The sequence below is a fragment of the Solea solea genome, chromosome 1 (genome assembly GCF_958295425.1).
Source record: "Solea solea chromosome 1, fSolSol10.1, whole genome shotgun sequence".
In the NCBI taxonomy this organism is placed as follows: domain Eukaryota; kingdom Metazoa; phylum Chordata; class Actinopteri; order Pleuronectiformes; family Soleidae; genus Solea; species Solea solea.
The window spans coordinates 40063633-40084402 of record NC_081134.1 but is presented as its reverse complement, the minus strand read 5'-3'; the positions used below and the strand labels follow the sequence as shown (position 1 = coordinate 40084402).

General features: G+C 40.2%; 1 long non-coding RNA gene across 1 annotated transcript in view; it reads left to right on the top strand.

The window, feature by feature from the left end:
- Positions 1 to 20067, top strand: part of LOC131451434 (uncharacterized) — a 30207-nt gene extending 10140 nt beyond the window's left edge. Inside the window, exons 4-5 of the long non-coding RNA XR_009236342.1 lie at positions 10984 to 11064; positions 14997 to 20067. This is a non-coding gene — a long non-coding RNA (uncharacterized LOC131451434). The remainder of the gene's footprint in view (positions 1 to 10983; positions 11065 to 14996) is intronic.
- Positions 20068 to 20770: the final 703 nt, after the last annotated feature.

The following is a 20770-nucleotide window of genomic DNA, read 5'->3' as shown; positions in this document are numbered from 1 at the left end:
ACAAATGCATCAACAAAATGGCAATTATTTTACAGAATTTCTACCAAGACAATATGGTAAAATAGTAAATACATACATTAAATTAACGACATAAAAGAGGCAGCAAACGTCTGGCTGTAGATGTTTTTAACTCATTTTAACTGGTTTTAATGTCACTATGCCTACATTTGTTGAGCAGTTGCACTTTTTTCTATTTAAAGCCTATTTATTACTTATGTGTGATGATTATGGAGCTGTTTCAATGTTGTCGTTAATGCCTGTGACTGTATAAATTGCGCGGCTGCCCGTCTTGGTCAGGATATTCTTGTAAAACAGATTTTTTAATCTCAATGAGTTTTATCCTGGTTTAATAAAGGTTATGGACGTTGGCGTCGTGTGCGATCAAACCTCATGCCAGCTCTGACCTGGTGTACGTTTGAAATCAGCGTAAACAGCGCGAGTGTGCTTGACCTTGGAGTCGGTACCAATTAAACACTCGCACTGGCTAAATGCAGGTTTAAACTGTGTTTTTCACCAGTAAGAATGGGGTAATAGGACTTGCTGACAGTTTTGGTGTATTTTTACAAAGTGTGTGCACATTAATATTGAAAAATGATTGCGTTAAAACAATTGGTAAAGGAGACACTAATGGTTTGTGAGGAGCAGACAGAGTGGTGAGCTGTGATGTTATAGGAAAATCAAAATGTGACCAGTCCTCCTCATTACACATTATGACCATCACTTAAACGGATGTGCAGCCATTGGTTGTGCAAATGTTCTATAATGTGCTTAACTGTAATGTATTCATTACAGGTTGATTTGTGAGATATGGAAATGAGGAAAAGGGAGAGAGAGGGCGAACAAGCTGAGATGCTCAAGGGGAGAAAAATATTAATGTCAATTTTTTTTATTTCTCAGGAATCAAGTAGTGTGTGTGAGTGCGAGTGCATGTGTGTATTTCTTCATACATATATATATATATATATATATATATATATATATATATATATATATACTCCACCACACGTCTGTTGCGCTGTATGTTTATGAGCGCAGTGTAATGATAGATTCACAAGCTGCTCCCGTTGGAGCGCAGCGACTCTGACCTTTGACCATGAAATCTCCAGTCAGGTTTAATGATCCAATCTCCTCACACCCTGGAATATGTTACCGTGGAAACATAGCCTTTTCCCCCCACTCATAATGCAGGAGAGTTCTCCATCCGTGTCTAATTCAGTCTCAAGCCAAGTCGGTGACCTCTGAGGAGATGTTTGCAGTCTGGTCAGTATATCCATGGACGCACTGTTTGTCTCCCGAAGCTGGTGTTAGTATTTCTTCAGGTTAAATACTGCAGTTAATATAATTGACAGTGACCTCTGCAAAAAACATTTGCATTTCATGATTATTATTTGGGTCTCCTAGGTGACATAAAAGTTAAGTTATTATTTATCTTATCATGTAGTCAATACTTTATACTGTAATAATAGAGGCTAAAGTGAGCCCTTTCTGTTCTATTGTATACGTTGCATGTTCGTTTTGTTATTCAGGAATGTACTTTGTGCGCGGTGCACTCAGATTTTGATTCATACGTTTGAGAACAAAGCCACTTTCATCATCACCATTAATACGAATGTCCAATTGCGCGTCGTCGCGTGACTTTAAATCTGAAAATTACAGATTCATGTTACATTGTACATCGGAATAGAAGCAATAAAAGTCAGGGCAGGCTAAATGTTAGCCAGATAAAGTTAACAGTGTATGGATTCTGCGTGTCCAGCAATAGAGCGGGAGGAAAGAATGGTCCCTTTTAATCAATGTGAGTAATATTTGTGTCTGTGAGCTGGGGACCAGCCACATTATCATGTCAAGTTCCAAATTAAAATGCCCGGCCGCTAACATAGTGGGGATATAAATGGGCCATCATGGCCATCTAAGTGTTTTAATGACATTTTTCGCCTGCCAGACAATTAATTCTATTAATCTATCTGCATAACCTTTCGCAAAGCCCAGAAAACAATGGCATTATTATGGTTTAAAATGAATGGAGTCCAACTGAAAAGTATGCGAAGGCAATCATTACATTACTTAACAAATGCATTTAATTGGATTTTGATGCCTGGGTGTCTGTTCCTGTAAGCGCCAGGGCCAGTGATTCCAGCTCTGCCTAATTCAATAGGCCAAATGGAATCAGTGGAAACTCTCTGCAATCATCGCTGCATTAGGACGCTCATGCCCATCATGTAAACATTGCTCTGAGCTCTTGCCATTTATCTCCTGGTCTCTCTGTCTCTGTTTTCCTCTTTATTTCCACCACTTCTCAAGACATTCTTTCATCCTCAGTTTAATGAAAGCTGAGGTTGAGTTCCGTTTTGGACTCAAGTGAATTCACAAAAGCAATTTACCAAAAAGCTAGCACTTCTAGATGCATGAACTGCTTAGCTCCTCACTTTTCATAAATTAGGGGTGGAAGGCTTCCATCAGACATGGTCTCAGAGGGATTGGGAAGGTGCTAAGCATGTCTGCCTTTAACGGAGGTGAAAAACAGACTAATTCATTAAGCATTGATCACTCCAAATGACAGCAAAGTGCTTCGACATTTAGAGGGCAAATAACTGACAAATTGGAACACAATTTTTGTGCATTTCCAACTCTTTAATGGGTAAAGTATGGAGCAAAAAAGCAATAAAAATGTTAGCAGACAACCCGATGAACCCACACCCAGCCCATTATGTTCACCACTCCTTGCGGCTAAATGCCCTTAATGTCTTAAACTGTGGGCAAGAGCTGTCCTAATGATGCATTTTGGTGAGTGTTTCTTACTTTTTGATCAAAATTACATGTTTTATTTGATTCTTTTAAATGCAGTTTGTAACAGGAGCCCCATTCTGTGGAAGACGAATGGACCCATTTTGACGGGTTAGGCTTAAAGTACCTGAGTATATGTTTGAGTAAATGTGCTTAATCTTGGATGGCCTAATATCATTTCTATCAACACTCCACCCTGTTCCGGCCTGTGAGATGAATACTGATATGACCTCATTATTGTATTATCAGTGGTTGGGCTGCATGGTGAGCAGACTCACACACCCAGTCTTACACAGAAAATGCTGCATGCAAACGTATCAAATGTTTCTAATTTTGCAGAGCACATCCTGTACACAGACACCAAACTGCTCACAGATGGATAAGTAGTGGTTCTGTATTTTAACAGATTCAGCCTTTGGCACAGCTTTGGCTCGAGGACAATTAAAAGGGTTAGGCCATGTCAGTCAACAGCAGACTACACCAGACGTTATGTATGTGTGTGTGTTTGTAAGCGTGAGTGAGCCTGTAGCCGTGTTAGATGAGCAATGAGCTGACCTGAGTCTCAGCCAGACTTTATTAATCAAGCCAGGAAACGAGAGCAACCTCACAAGCTTGGCCTGAAGACTTTGCTCGTTGTCTTCCTGTTATGACTTTTTTTACTTGATTTTCTCTGCAGTGCCTACTGTCTCTGTCTCTCACAGACCGCGTTGATAGATTTTGTCTGAGGGGATCAAAACAATGTGTCTTTAAGCGGCGACTGTAAAGGGTGGTAATGATTCACAGCATTCCACCTGTGGAGAACTTATGTCTCGTAATGATTCATCCGTTTCATCTTCTCATTAAAGGCCACAGATGGATTGATACGTGGTACTGTTTCCCCTAAAAACCCTGTTTTCTGTGGTATTTTAACTTGGGCTGTGTTTATTTGCAGTATTTTGTGGTCGGGTGTGATTAAGTGTTTGTGGCTTCCTGTGGCTATTTTACAACTTGGTGCTTATCGGCCTCTCCTCGTGGTATTTTAAAATCGGCTGTGGTTGTTTAGTGTTGTAGCGTTGTGTTGCTGTACGCGGTTTCCATTTTCTCCATAAATTCTTGTATCCTGTAACTACTGTAACAACTCCCTCATCCCTACATTGCTTTGTTTGTTCGCAGTTACTTAAAAGGAGGTCAACACTGATCATTACTTTTCTTATAGATTCTCCATAAACTCGAGCTACAGACACACAGATTCAGACAAGAATCAATCAGAGACTTCATTTCCCCTCAGCTGTGGTGCCATTTTTATATCATAAAAAAAGAATGTAGTTAGTGATGAATATGTTGAAATGCAGTATCATAGCGGTTAGCACTCTGCATGGAGTTTGCATGTTATCCCTGTGTGTGTGTGTGTGTGTGTGTGTGTGGGTTTTCTCCGTGTTCTCCAGGTTCCTCCCACTGTCAAAAAACACGCAGATTTGGGGATTAGGCAAATTGGACACTCCTAATTGACCGTCGGTGTAAGTGTGTGAGTGGATGTTTTGTTTGTCTCTTTGTGGCCCTGTGATGGACTGGTGACCTGTCCTGGTTGTACACCGCCTTTCACCCTATGTCTGCTGGGATTGGCACCCGCGCTCCCCGCAACCCTCATGTGGAGGATAAAGCGCTAGAAGATGGATGGATGGATTATTATTCATATTAAATACAGTATCACAAACGGAAGCTCTGAACTTAAGTTTTAGACCTGCTAGTTAAGTTCTCGGTCCTCATCTACTCCTTTATTCACAAAGAAACTCCGTCTCGAGCGTGAGTGAAGCAGATGGAATAAAGAGAACAATAGCTTTGAAAAGTTGTTTTGTTTGAAACTCTGAGAAATGTAACGGCAGTCATAAGTGACTATTACTGATTGTTGCTGATGTGATTTGAGGAACACGCCGTTGAAAGAATTTTGCAGAAACCGACTGGAGCTGAAAAGTACATTTCACTCAGTGTCTAAAGAGTCCTACATCAAATGACGCAAATAAGGCAGAGAGGAATGATTAATGTGATTGCATGAGTGATTGCGGGATTGATTGATGGTTGGCCTCCTTTAATAAAAAGTTTGTGACAAATAATGTATTTTTCGTCACAAGGAAAAGGAGCACAAGCACAGCGGAGTTGGGAGGAAAGTACTCAGACAAGTTGGTGCAATATTGACTGTGCCATCTGTGATTTGTGTGACTTCAAAGCTACAATTACTTTGAGCAGTTTTAAGACTGATACCTGCTCATGTTAAGAGGCAGCCCCTCACCTCCGGAGAGCTGCCTGCCAGACAAGAAATAATTCATTTTTAAGAAACTGAGGTTTGGGCAAATCCTGCCGCACAGCTCTCTTCACATCCATCTTCAAAGAGAACCAAGTTCCTATATGAAACAATGGAATATTTGGCTTCTTATTCATGGCATGGTGCTTTTTTTTTTTTTTTTCCCTGTGCAGGGTCCTTTAATTCCTCTATTGTTATTGGCAGGCCCTACTGGGCAGTCCTAAGAGGCTTTTTGGACCCCAGTGGACACTCTTAACCATAGACCAATCACAATACACAATAACAACACGGCACATTCATTCCAGAACTGCAGGGATTTTAGTAATGGGACAATCTCCGTCTTTAGAGAGACAATGAAAAGTCCCCAAGACATCCTGGGTGTTTCCACGAGAGGCCATTTTGTTCGCTGCAGCTGTTTCCCGGTGTCTCTTAAATGACAGCTTTGCTGCAGCCATTAACATGCATGCCGCTGAAACAAGTATTATAGTTTAATTCCTACCATGAAAAGCTTCCAGAGGCATAAAAAGAGGAGCCACGATACGGAGCGGCGCGAAAAAGACAGACAAGCTCCAGAGGCCTCATTGCTTGTGCGTTGCATTGACTTAATGGCAAATTGATGTCATTGGAATTTTCAGCGAGGCAGCAAGATCTTATCGCACAGATAAATGAATAAATATTTTATACTTGAGCTGGATTTTTCTTTTTTTATCCTGCTACAAGAAGGCTAAGGTTGAGGAGGGAGTCAAGTAAATTAAGAGAAAGAAAAGAGAATGAGGAAGAATGGGAGAGAAATAAGAGCTTGGGATGTCAACTCGCTTAATGTTATTCAGAGGCAGTGAGTCATGTAAGAGAAAAGGATCTTTTCTTGTACCAGTCAAGGACATTATCTGCTCCTGCTAGCAGTTATTAGCATTAGCATTTATATATTCAATGCAATTTTGAGGTCTGGTGATACTCTGAGGGGTCAGGGGAAAAAAGCGAAATGAGGGAGAAAGGAGAAAAAAAAAAAGAAAAGAAAAAAAGGTCTTTTCTCTGTGCACAATTGGCACTGACCAGGACAGAATAACCAATGAGGTAAGACACAAGGACATTTCATGCTGGAATTCAATCTGTGATCAGAGCTCAAATTCTCTCAATCAACAGGAGGCCACACTTGGAATATAGCAGAAATACCAAAGACAATTTCAGTATTTCAGCTAGAAATGAATGTTTTGATCATCTCGGGTTCTGCACTCCAATCTTCTCATAGAATCCTTGCTTTAAGAAATAGCATGTGTAATTATTTAGTATTCGTTTACCGGATTAAATCCACATCCACACTTGAGGAAGTCAGCTTATATTTTAAGCCAAACGGTTTCATTAATTGGAACAGATTTTATTTTCAGGGCGCTGCCTTGTGTTTTCCGGGAAAGAAACGTGGGGGAGGTGATCCACTTGATGGACACACACATCAACACACGCACACACACACACATTAAACACACAAACTGGCTGGACGGAGTCGGCTAATGGTTTATCCCCCCATCAACAGAGGGTCAAAGATCATGAGCTCAAGCACTCAGACGGTTTGAGGCAGTGAAATGCATCATCTGTTCAATTTAAAAACAATAAAAGTCAATCAAAACGGCTTCTGTCTCAGAGAGAATTTGGGGCATAATGATGCAAAATGGCTGTAGGATTCTTCATCTTTTTTTTAGAGCGATACCCATCATTTTAACAGCTTCTGAAAGTATTCCGCTTGATTTACTCGTCATTATTGGTTTGTAAAAGTCTTTAGTCTGTCAGTAAGAGCTGGATAAAGTGTATATTCCAGTTGTATAATCTGTGATTATGCTGCCAGGAAACACCATTATAAAAGATGTAGATTTACTCAGTTCTTGTATTTACCCTCTGGGGGTCATCCTTGAATAATTAAAAAACCAAAAAAACACTATCTATTTTTCATTGTTATCTAAAGCCAGCGTAATCAACCCACGTAAACTGTTGTTGTGCACTTGGAACATGCATTTTCAAATGTCTAAGCCCCATTACACATTGACGTTTCTCCAACTTGAAAGACAGTAGATCCTCCCACCCCGGTGATGGCGCCGCGTCTCTTCCACCTGCAGTACATCAATTTGAAGGCAGATGGGATGTAATGCCCATCATTTCCATCGGTGATGTGCATTAAGGAAGCTCTGAAAACAATATGGGCTTTCTCTGTAGTGACATAAAAGAATTGTGCCTCCGTTCTTCATTTTAATGTCGAGCAGGAAAAAGGAAAGAGAAACAGCAATCCATGAATCTTTTATCAGCATTCATTTGTCACTATGTGAAGTCCCTTAGTGGTGTCCACAAAAAAATATATAATTTTGCTCTATTTTCATTATCTTTGTATTTGTTCTATGAGTAATTTGGGAGCCCCCCCCCACACTCCCCCTCATTACACACCCACATCCACAGCCCACCTTGTCCTAGACAGTCATTGTGCAGTTGTATTAAGTGGTAGGGGGCAAAAGATGAGGGGATGGGGGCACAGCAAGGGGGGGGCACATTCTCTTCTGAGGCTGACTTTGAGATTGTTATTATCATTTTCAAAGCATCAAAGCTTTCTCTCTCGCTTTCTCTCACTCTCTCTCCATCCAAGCTTAAAGAGATGACAGTTTGCCTTTGTTCCATCCCCTGCTACATTACCTCTATGCATTAGGCCTCCTCTTTATCCGTGAAATTACCTTTTAGCTTTCTCATTCAGCGCAGGCAGTCTGCATGCGACGAGATGGCTTGCACTTTTTTTTTTTTTTTTTACCACATCATATCCCCCCGCACACCTCTCTCTCTCTCTCTCTCTCTCTCTCTCTCTCTCTCCTACTTTCTTTCTCTCACACTCTCCTCCAAAAAAATTGTTGCATTTGCAGTTTGATTTTGCCCCCCCCGCCCCCCTTTCGCGCGCCTCCCTTCTCCTCTCTACTTGATATGAGGTCCATCTGTCCCTTCATTATATGGTTAGTGTTGTTCTTTGATCGTTCTATCTCCAAAGCAAACACAGTGGTCTGTGTTGTTCCCCCATCACGCAGATGGCTCGGAGATGATGGCCGAGATGATGCTTCTGTTCTCTTCTTCTTCTTATAATAATTTTCGGCACACTGCTGTTCAGAGAGCCACTTTACCGCTCCTCTTAAAATGCCCTTTGAAGCTGACAGGAAGTGCTCTATAAGAGAGGAAAAGTTCCTTGACCGTCATGCAAAAGCATCTTTGTCCACCCCCTTTTTGGTCATGAATGATCTGTCTGTCTGTCTGTCTGTCTGTCTGTCTGCCATGTTTTTACGTGACAGCTCTTAAAGTGAAATACTGGCTGCAGGTGAAATGGCTTTTTATGGCGATCATATTTTACAAGACCCTGTAAAATATTCTGAAACTCTTAAGCATTACAAGCAATGACTGGAAAATAGTGTAAGGGTCAACGCCTCTACAACCAGTGCCAAGTCAATAGATTTAATAAATGTTCCCCTGTCCATAAAATGCTCATATAGGAGTGGCCGGTTAGCCCGTGTGTTTGCTTTGCAAAGCAATACATGCGAGTAAAAGTCCACTCCACACTCGTAAACTCATCTCCAGAGAAGCACTTACCAGGCATTGTTTGGCCGCAGGACAGAATTAATATACAAATGAGCAAAAGTGTATATGTGTGAGGATGAGGATGGGGGGGGTACACTCAGACAGAGATACACACATGTGTACTACACAGCTGGAATGACTCTTCACAGACAAATGTAATTAATAGCTTTTTATCCATGTAGAATTTGAAATGAAGATGTAAATTGTTCGTTTAACATAGCCATAGGACATTGAGTCGTCTGCTGTCAGAGTCAATTACAGACTCAGCATAGTCCCAGACTTTATGAAAACCTAATCAAGATGTGGCGAGCGTGTGCTTGTGTGTGTGTGTGTGTGTGTGTGTCTGCACATGGGTGTGTGTGTGTGTGTGTGTGTGTGTGTGTGTGTCTGCACATGGGTGTGTCTGTAGCTTCTGTCTTAGTGTAAGTGGGATGTTTTACACTGATTCTGTGCAGTTACACTGATATAAAAATATCTCCAGACCAAATCTTATCAACTGAGAAAAAAGCTTGTTCCATATTTGCTACTGTGACAGAGAGGGGGGTTATGCAGTAATATATCAAAGTGCCACTTGAGCTGTTTTCTGGTCATGCTGCTTTAGTTTGGGTAGTTAAATGTGGCTAAAATGCCAGTATTTGTACATTTGTACATTCAGATCTGGCATCACCAAGAGGTGTACGAATGACTTAGTGACTAACCCAAGACTCAATAACAGTTATATTGAATTGCCATGTTATCATTTATATGCAATCACACCACACAATTATACATCAACAACAAAAGAACAATTTAAATAAAGTTAGGTTTTAAAAGATTGGATATTGGTCATCAACTCCCCAACTGGGTCAGCAAAGCATAAAGTTAAAAAAGAAAAAGAGGGTTAACTGTGCCGCTTTAAGACGACAAATTCAGTCTATTTTCTATTTGTTTGTATTCAACCAAAAAAGGGAAGGGTTCCACAAAGTATTGAGATTTAGAGGAAACTACAAGTTCCTGGAACTGCCACATAACAGTATTATTTAGATGGATTATTATATGACCCACTTCTGGCAGAACACATTATAACATACAGTCATTGAGTTAATAGGGGGAAAACAGAAAGGTAATTGCAGTAGAGCTTTCTGATACCAAAATATTTCTGTCACAGATTCAACTCCAAACCATGCTCTTCTGCACATTTGTTAGTAAGGTAAGGTCAGACTGATTTTGGAAAGAACATTTCTGCAGAACAAAATGAGGACTGAGCCACAAAATATGAAGCTAGTATTTGGTGTAAGAGTAGATAAGCTTTAGTCCTCCTCCAACTGACCACTTTCCAGCACAAAAAGTGGACACTGACCTCATGACAGCAGTGCAGACTTTAGAAGAGATGCATTAGCTGCAATACAAGGTTCTGTATGTGCCAGATGTATAAACAAGATCTTATTTGCACCAATACTTCGAGTGGCTATTATAACTCACTTCCTCCTGTCATGTGTTTAGGACATTGTTCATGTTAGAGACGGCATCAGGCCGTGACCTCGCTGACAAAGTAAACATGCTTTCCAAGGATTATCCCTCTGATTTGGACAAAGAACTTACTGATGAACTGACTGACGTCACGCTTTCTTTAGACCTGTAGGACTCAGCACGCCTTCATCAAAACATCTAAAAACGATGCCTGATTGTGGATTACAGTCAACATTTGTCAACATGTACTTTGCAGTAAGACTGCATGTGTGGTTGAAGGTTGCCTCGTCTGTTGTGTGATCAGTGGAACGCAGCAGCTCTTGTTTCTGCCGCTAAGGAGATTGCTTCACCTACAGTGCTGTGAGAAAGTCTTTTCGGCAATGTCTCTTTTTTTAGAGCACAAAAACAAAACAAAAAATTACAGGAAATATGTATGCAGTAGTAAAAAAAAAAACCTGAAAATTCTACAGGCTAAAATGTCAAGTGTTTAGTGTGCTGATTCCTGACACACTAGCAGGAATCGGGCTCTCTAAAATCTGGAGTGGAAGCCCAATTAAAGTAATTGGTAACACCTGTACGTGCGTGTCCGACTACTCCATGTCAAAAGACACGCTTGAGCCTTACACATGTATGTATTTAAGTCATTAAGACCAACTTTCAGTCACATTATTCCAATCAAAATGCCAAAAAAACTCTGAATTTTACAGACTTAAAGTCATAATTTTCAGCAGGGTCAACAACAAAGCTAGTGGTGGCTTACGACGTTTATATTTATTCCTCTGTTTTTGATATTAACAGATTATAAATGTGTTATTATTGTGTAAGTAAGTGGATTTCTGTGAAACAGTTGTTTTTTTCCCCCCACTTTTATTCTCTAGATCTCCCTCTTGACCAGACTAGATGCTCATTGGCCCCCAGGTCATTTGAGTTTGACACCCCTGCTCTTGACAGTAGAACGTGTAAGTTTTCAAACCATTTTCCTCTTTCTATCTTTCGTCTTGTGCAAAGTAAAGATGGGTTTATTAAATAGTGATAACGTTTGTTTTCTTCTATAATACAAAACCAAAATACTGCAATACCATGATACCATATAGACCCCTCTTTGTTTCCATTTATGATCATCAGCTGGAGCCATTTCCTTCACCCGCGCTTTCTATTTACCACTAAAACTGTTTATTACGCAGAAAGTTGAAAATGGCTCTGAAAATATGTTGTCAAACTTTCTAATGCAACTTGTCATGCCAGTGTACATGTGACACAAATTTTGTTGACAGAACTCAAATACCTAAATGAGCTCAGTGGAGTAAGCCATGCAGATGGAGGTTTGCTTGTGTGGAAAGTCATTTATAAACGCCAAGGGTAGCCATTCATGCTCAATGATTTAGGACTTTCAAAACACATTTCTAGTTCATTTGAATAATAATGGTCATAAAAAACATTGCCTGGGGCGCAGCAAGCATACATCAACCAACAACAAATGCTTTCTGAAGTTGTCGAAAGGCCCACAAACACGAAAACAATTAGGGCGCACAACTTAATTTGCGAAGAGTATGCTGCTCTGTTACGCCATGCTCATTTTAATGAGTTTGAAGGCAGTGGTGTCCTGTCGTGCCGACTTAAACAGACCTCACTGCGTGTGTACGTGGGCTAGCACACGCCTGTTTACACGTGCACACGCACACACAGACAAACACATTTCCCTTGGTTTCTTATGCCTGACTTGATCACACCGGGTAGCTTATGATAAGACATTCAAGCACCCATATGCACGGACTCACACAAAGACAGATCAAACAAACCTATCCACTTCAAACAGATGACCCCATGATTGCCGTACATCAAATCTGGCGTGCAATTAAGTCTGAGTAGTGTTCATCAGCCTAGCCTCGCTTTGTCCAGAGGCTTTTCATTGTCTATAGCACACTTGGTTGAAATCATCAGTGTGGAGAATCAGAAGATGAGTGCAATTACATATCGCCAGTGTGCCTTTGAAAAAAAATCAAATTAAAAATAATCAACCTTTACCTTCCAAATAAAAAGACTTGCATACATACATTGTTACCGTGCACTTGTAATAACCCCAAACACATTAAACATTGTGAAAGAACATTACTGTATACTGCAGCCCACAAAAACACTTTTGCATGAATTCAAGTCTCTTGTGTCTTTATGCGACTATATTGTGCGGATTAAGCGGCTCGTCTAAAATGTAGTCTTTCAGTTGACTTTGGATATTGAGTGCGTTTGTTTTAAACTCGCGGTCCAAAAAAAAAAGGTTCAAAAACTGGTTGCAAATGTAATTTCAAATGAGCGTCTTTTTCCTTTTGAGAATCACAGTAAGTGCTCAGGGGAACATTGCAATAATTGAAATCAATTTGCCAACTTGTTATCTTGAGAAAATGACTTGTAAAATTGAGAAAATTGGCAACTTGGAAAAAAAGAGAATAAATTATTTACTGAAATACTCAAGTGATGTCGACCAAACCAACGAGACAGTCCGGATCAACACTTCTGAATGTTAGTTAATGGACAGCTAATCTAAGTGTGTTAAATATGCTGACAACTTTCAACGCACCTTCTTACTTCATTATTACAACATGTAGAATAGCAATTAATGGAAAATAATGAGTGCAGGTCGAGTAACAAGACACAATCTCATTATCTCTTTTCCACGTGGCGTCTTGTTTGCCAGGTGGATGCTGCGCGCCTCTGTCAGGTTGGAGCTTGAGTCGCAAAATGGTGCTCTTGTTGTACACATGTGGCCTCAACAACTGGCTTTTATTGTCTGTGTAGAAATGAGACACACATCATCGTGTCTGTCTACACTGGAGACCATGTACATGCGTTCAGACAGTACATGCATCCGCACATGAAACAACACACGTGCCGACTGCACACAGAGGACCGTACCCACCGCAGCCCAGGTGGAAGTGACACAAACAAACAGCTCACTGACTGAAGAAAAAAACAACAACAACAAAAAAACTCCCCAGCAAACAATGCAAAGTGAAAAGATATTAATATTTAAATAGATCATTTGCAAAAATAAGTATAATTAGCGGTTCATATTCATGTATTCACTTCAGGGATATCACATTGAGACATGTCTACTTATTCAAATAAGATGCAACATGTCACAGGGTGCATATATGCAAATGCACATATGCCGCTAATTACACATTGCCTGTCACAAAGAGAGAGGGGCTTTCAGTGAAAATGTTCAGAACCTTCTATGAACTGTTCAACCAGGCTGCTAAGGCTGCTCAGGTCTAATTAAAACACGCGTGTCCCAGAGGCCTTATCAAAGCACGGTAGAAATATGTACATCTCAAATAGAGGAGAATTAGCTAAATAAAGGACCTCCCTGGTGCTTTTGTCCTGCTCATATTCCAGGCACTGCACTAACAAACTTTAGTTCTGATTGATACTGATAGTCCACCACGGGGATTTGAGAATATTTTGACCTGAGGCGGGGGACTTTTATTTTGACATCTTCTCCCCTGGCACAATCCAAGATTTGATACTGTGCTTGACACCAGCGTCACTGAAGACTCCGGTGATGGAGACGGAGGTATTTTAATGAGGTGGAAAAGAGAGGTAAACCTTGAAGGAAGTGTTTTCTAATTAACCAAATGATTTGGCCCACAGGGTTGGCGACTGACAAATTATACATTGTGTACCAACGTGAAATTGATAACATGGTAGGGCATCAAAGCAATTTAGGGGAAAAAAAAAAAAGGGGGTTTAAGAAGTGTTGCACAAACTTTTGATTGGCTCTTACGGAGAAAATAATTACAGCTGGGGTTTTATTTGTTGCGGAAAAACAATGGGTATCCATTAGTTAATGATTCATTTTGAATAACAACTGATATATTTTCCGGACACGGAGCAAAGCTGAAGTGTATCATCCTGTGAAGGCAGCGACTTGCAGCCACATTTGCATAATAAATAAAATTGCTGACACATGTATCGCTGCAGATTTCACCGCTTCCCTCTCTGCACATGCTGTTTGACCAACAAACATAAAAAAACAAACATCATTTACAAGTTTGGTTTCTGTTCAGACCTCTTCTCTTCAAAATGAACCAACAACAAATGCGTCTGCCAACAGTGATTGCTGAAAAGGACACTTGTGTCTCACTGTCTCGCTTTCACGACGCACACGTTAAGGTACATTTGCATTCGCGCACAGAGACGCGGGGCCTCCGAGTGCAGTGCTGTCCGGCGAGCCTGTCTGCGTGAGGAAAGTGTATGCAGCTCAAATCAAAGTGATGTTGCACACAGTAATCTTTCTCTATTAAGGATGTCACTTTTTGCAATCTTTTTGCAATTGCAGCCTAATATCCTTTACCACTCCACTGCTGGGATTGTGAGCACACGTACACACACACACACTCACTGTCTCATCACACACATCCACGGTGTGTAGGTATCCCGCTGAAGGAGTCAGCCATGTGTATCTTTCAGATAGGGGTTGAGAAAGCCCTTGATTAGGACAGGAAGTCATGTGTGTAAAATTCACTCTTTTTTTTTTTTTTCTTTACCCCCATCACTCTACATGTAGTGAAGGTAGCTTGTGTCAGACTGTGTGGGTGTGCACACATCTGTAGAGATCATAATTAACTGACATAAAGGTAAATAGTAATATAAAATTAATTACACGCTCACAGTGAATTCCTTTGTACCTTTTGAAGTGAGCTCGCTTTTAATTTTGTGGTAAAATAATTAGATCCTGAGCTGTTTTGGAAATGTAATGCTGAGCCGCAGCGATGAAAGGCAAATTATTTACACTTGGTTTGTTTCTGGTGATAAAAATTCAAAATGGAGACCCAGCAGTACTGTGAACTGGAGATAAATATGTGTATTGTCTAATTCGGCTGATCTTCCTCAGGTGCATTCAGGCGTGCTAAAGTTGAACAGTATCCACCTCCATTCAAGACCAACTCAAGGTAAAGACATTTAATCTTCATTTCTTCATTCAAATTCATACTTTTTAGATGTTGTTTTTGTGTAGAATGATATTTTTGCTTTACCCACTTTTCCATGTGTTTGTTCATGTCTTTTTTTCTGTTAATCATCCTTAAAAAAAAAGGTGCACTTGCACTTGTTGCATCTCCAAGGTGCAAGGTGCATTTTCACTACAGGAAATAGTGCCAGGATATTTACTTGGAACTATGTGTAGGAACCAGGGGCTAAATGAAACCACCAGGTAGATATTTTAGCCCCCAAAATTCCCTGCTTTACAGGGAGAACTTTGTGATAGTTTAGGAACCTTCAGGGTGGAGCTTGTTGCACTGAACATACCTGGTTGTGGTCCAGCGTTTCATTTCACCCAAATCAAATCCCACAACCCACATTATCCATCCATCCATCTTCTACCCCTGTATCCTCCACATAGGACAGTTCGCCAGTCCTTCACAGGGCCACATAGAGAACCCAGGTCTTCTTGCTGCAACCCACGTGATTTAAAACACAATAGTTCAAATGTTTTGAATTTACTCTGTTACCGGAGATTATGGGATGTTGAATTTGTCCAGAATCCGTTTAGGAATGATCCGATAAGTTTCAATACATAATAACAGTATCCCTCGTCGCTCCACTGTTAGTCCTGCTGCTGTTAACCTCACTTACCATGTGATTGCAGCAGTAATGTCGCCGTTCCTCACTTTCCCACTTGCTTGCTCTGTCTTTACTCTCTCACTGCATCAGTGATTCTTCAAAACATGTCTCGTGACCACATTATGATATTATTATACAGTATGTGTCATTAGAGAATGGCCATTATGATAGATCACTGCTGGTTTGAGGTGCGGTTGAAGACTTTTCCAACTCAATTTTATATTTTCTTCATTGTATTTAATAATAACAATCATGTTCTGAGGGTCAAGTGTTGAATCATTAGCCAATGTATGCAATCCAGACCTGGTAAACTGAAGCTGCCTGGTCTGCATTGCTCTTCAGCAGGGGTTCTTCTGGAGGTTGTCATTTGAAGCAAACACTAAAGCATCTAATTTAATGGAATAAGAAGCAAAACCAGCTGCTCGTTCTGTTTGAATGAAAAGCTGCGGAATTTCTGGCCTTTAACACTGCAACTACAGAGAAGGCACTTTCGGAGAGGGGCATCCAGCCACACTTAGCTCTGATTCCATGCTGTTTAGTGTATTTGTGCAGTATTCATGCACCTTTATTACTGTTTAATGTCAACTCTTAACGGTGCAAAACATAGCCCACCTACAAGCCACAATTTGCAATACGTTTAGTGTTATTGACCAAGATCCAAAGGTGCCCTGTAATTTCACTGCACTTCACTGCAGGGTTCCTAATATTCTTTGGATTGAAGGTGCTTTAGTTTTTACGCCACAAACGCACAAAAACATTAGAGGGTTAAAAAAAAAAGGTAAATATTTTCTCAATGCAGATGCAGTTATCTTAAATTATGGCTATTCTATTCAGTCTTCTCCCTCCCTCCCTCTCTCCTCTTCTCCTCTTTTTCTCTCCCATCCCTTCTTTCTCGGTTGTGTCCCTCGCCTCTGGCAAATGGGAGTCATTTGTTTGTGTGAACTTCCCATAACCCGCAGTGCGTGAGACACTTATCATTCAGAGTGGGGCTGCTTCATTGTGAGTTGTAATACCTCTTGTAGCTTCTCTTCTCTTCTCTTCTCTTCTCTTCTCTTCTCTTCTCTTTCACAACAGGCTCATTATTAATGACTCTCATTCTCACCTCATCCTGTGATTCTCTCTCTCTCTCTCACACACTCTCATCTCCCCCATTTTGCCCTTTATAGTTTTCCCCTTCCCCCTCTTTCCCCCTACCGTCACTCCTCTCTTCAATCTCATTCCCCCTGTAATCTCGGGGTACACAGGACGGTACTCATTACTGCACTCATATCATATCGTCCATCCTCTGTCTTCTTTATATTCCTCTATTCTAACAAGTCTTCATCTCAGGAGCCATCAGTTGTCCTCCCCTTTTCATTTCCCTAATGTGCCCACAGCAAACACACACATATGTAAACACACACCATATACTGGCCCTAACTCATAATTTCATTGCCCTAACCTGGTCCCCATCATTGTGATGTAGAGTGCACCCCAGTACCCTGCAACTGTGTGGCTCACAGTGTGTATGTGTGTGTGTGTGTTTGTGTGTCCACACAATTTATTTTATCTCTGTGAATATCTTTGGGTAAAATGAGCGTGCATTTACCCAGAGAGCGAGACAAATCAGGTAACCTAAACAAGGAATGGCAGAAAACATAAGGAAGAAAAAGTGAGATGAAAATAAAGATGGAAACCGAAAGAGGGGTGAGACACAGACGGGGAGAGGAAAAGAGCAATTTTTTAAGGAGGGAAAGCTGTCATAGGAGGCCGAGGTGAGCCCTAACCCTCTTGCTTGCTTTAATCCCTCATTTATGTGAACTCAGCTTTGGAAATGAAGCTGTCACTGTATTTTCCTTCCTTTTTACCCATGCTGTGGTTGAATCAGAAACCACACATGCATGCAACACACACACACACACACACACACACACACACACACACACAATCGCATAACGGAGACACAGAAAATCACTCAGGAGAGGTTTTAAATTCATTCCAGAGTTGGAGGCAGAGATTCATAGAGCCTCACCTTGTCTCCTAGAGGAGGAATCATCGTATATGTCGGAGACAGAGGGGAATTATGGGTAAATGCAGTGGAGAGGAATGATAGTCTGCAATCTGTGGCTCTAATCTGGGATCTTTGACACATGCCATTCATTTCAGGCGATATTCCACGGCTTGATGTAGAGCTGAAGTATGTGACTTTGCAGTCACTTTTGCCTGTTTTTTCAACACAAATCTGTAAAATAAAGAAAAAATTTAATGGTAACTTTAAAATAAATGAAACACACTATTGTTTAAATCACCATTGTTCCTTTTAGATAATCTTAATTGGGTATTTTTAAGTATAGGAGCGTTTAACTGCAAATGCAAAACAGCCGTACTGTGCATTTTAAAAAAAACCCAAAACACTAAGAAATCCGTCAGTATGTCCGTCACTTTAAAATAATAGTCTGAAATAAAATGATTAAGTGTACCATCGTAAATGTTACGACTAATTAAAAAAAAAACCTTAAGGTGTCACATAATTTAAAGAGATTTTTAGTTGCATTGAATGTATACACCAGATCTTATTATTTTTTTACCTAGAAGGACAGAGAGAGGACAAAGTAAATTAGTAAAGGGCACTTGTCTGTTGCAAAGGCACAGCCTTGTACTGCCATCTAGTGGCGGCACAAGAAAGAGGATCAATGGTTGATTGGTCGATGGAGGGATTGATTTATCCTTTATTTAATAAACAAATAACCAGAGATAATGGAAGCACTCTGAGATGTAATGTTTGGAACTTTTGAACAAATCCAATAATAATTACATAAACTGTAAAAACAAAAAACGTGTTTATGAAATTCTGGCAAGGCACTATTATTGCATTAAATAAATGTATTGTACTTCGCATAATGTATTTGTATGTAACAGGTGAGTTGACCATATTTTTCCTGATTGCTTTTTAAACAATTCATATTAAAACTGCTTTTTCAATATTATATGAAAAAATATAAACATCGTACTACACCTAACCTCAGACGAAAGTCAGGTCATTTTTTTGAAACGACAGCCAAAGATAAGAGGTAAAACAAGGTTGAAACTAAGTTAATAAATAAATTTGAAAAAAGGCAAAAGAATCATATTCCTGTCCATCTTTTGCTCCTCAAACTCCTCGTTCCTTCATTTCTTCCCCCCTTGTTGTTCTTCTCAGGTGGAGCAAGCATCATACTGGTGTGTAATAGCATGCTGTCAGTGTTGGCTGTGGGGAGGAGAGTGGTGCGTCTCAGATGAGATATGTGACTGGCATGCTAACACGCAGTTTTATCTGAGGGAAAAAGCGGGGAGAGACGGAGGGACCCCACATCTCCTCACTACAGGCCTGTGATTAAAGCTAGATGAGCACACACACACGCACACGTGCACACACTTCCAAAAAACACACCCATAGAAGTGTAAACACATGCACGTGTGGAGATTATAAAGAAATGACACACAGGAGGGCATACACACACATATTTCAGTTTATATATACGCAGCCACACATCCTCCCGTTGTAGGTATTGTTTTGACCTAAGCACCTCTGCTCGTACATTATGAAGTTGATCGGAGGATTTGGTTCTAGACGGCACATCCTCTGCCTGAGAATAAGAGCTCTCACTTTCATCCACCGAGTTTCATCCACTACACACAAACGGCGACACACGTATCCATAAAACCCAAAGAAAATGATTGTGTGCAAAGACGGACATAAACAAAATCACAGATTTAAAATAGTACAGCTGGCTTCGGCGCGGCTCGGTTTCATCTTAAATTTCCATTTTACATTCTACTTTGGCTTTAGGGCTTTGTCTCGGAGTGTGATTTCTCAGATGGACGCTGGCCGGAAACTAGTTTGATTTTAGATGAGCAGCATCAGCCGACAGTGCGGTCTCTATCGCTTGCCAATAAAGCTTTGGATACAGATTTTACATCCCTGACCGATGGAACTGGGAGGGCACATGATGACTTCCATGAAGCAAGTAAATGGACAAATCACTCCCAGTATTGTATATGTGAAATTCATATTGGAATGCATTTCTGCTAGTTTAGTGTTATGTATCTGTCTATATTGTTTTCAGGATCAAATGTGAAAAAAGTCAATTTTTTTTCTGTAAACCGATAAAAAAACACATGAAATTATATTGTTTTTGTGGCTGCAGTGATAGGAAATACATTGCTTTTTGTCTATGTCACATTTTCCTCTGTTTTATAAAAGCTAAAAAAATGAATGCATAGTAATTTCACTGCGTGTATATACAATAATACTATACATGACTTGTTCAGAGTGTTCACCCTATGTCAACCAGCGTACTGCGACGCTCATGTGGAGGATAAAGCAGTATGCGATGAATGAATGAATGAATGAATGAATGAATGAATGAATGAATGAATACTTGGTGTTCCAGAGGGTGCTATCGTACCAGATCATGAAATGGAACCGCTTTTAAAAAAATCACAAGTTCTTTTGAAATCTCAATTTAATCAATGTATATATTAAGAAATGTACACATTATCAACACACAAAAATATAAAAATGAATCATTCATCATTGAATTAAGCAAGGCAGTTCAAAATTGATTATCCAAATATCTATAATCACCATTTTTGAATATGTACAGTCTGTGTTTGCATTTACCTTACCTTCTTTACACGTTCTTTACACGTTATTGATAAATTACAGTCCCACCACTGTTGTCCTATTGACCTTGACCACAGACTACTATGCCCCTTTTATTTTCTTCAGCTGCTGAACAAGTGTATGCTATGACTTTGTCCTGCACGTGCCGTTGAGTAATTTACACACCACAGCCATGTCTGAAATTATTACTTGTAATATATGACAGGTTAAGCTAAGATTAGATAAGTTGAATTACCACCCTGTTCTCTTCAGGGTCTGTATCTTACTGATACGACGCCGTCTTAAACCTGAATTGAAAAACGAATATCTTGTTTACAGTGGCAACGTAACTACAGTACATGTCTAGGTTCTGCTTGTTAACTGCTGTGGTGTTTTTTTTTTGTTTTTTTTACAAGGTCCCT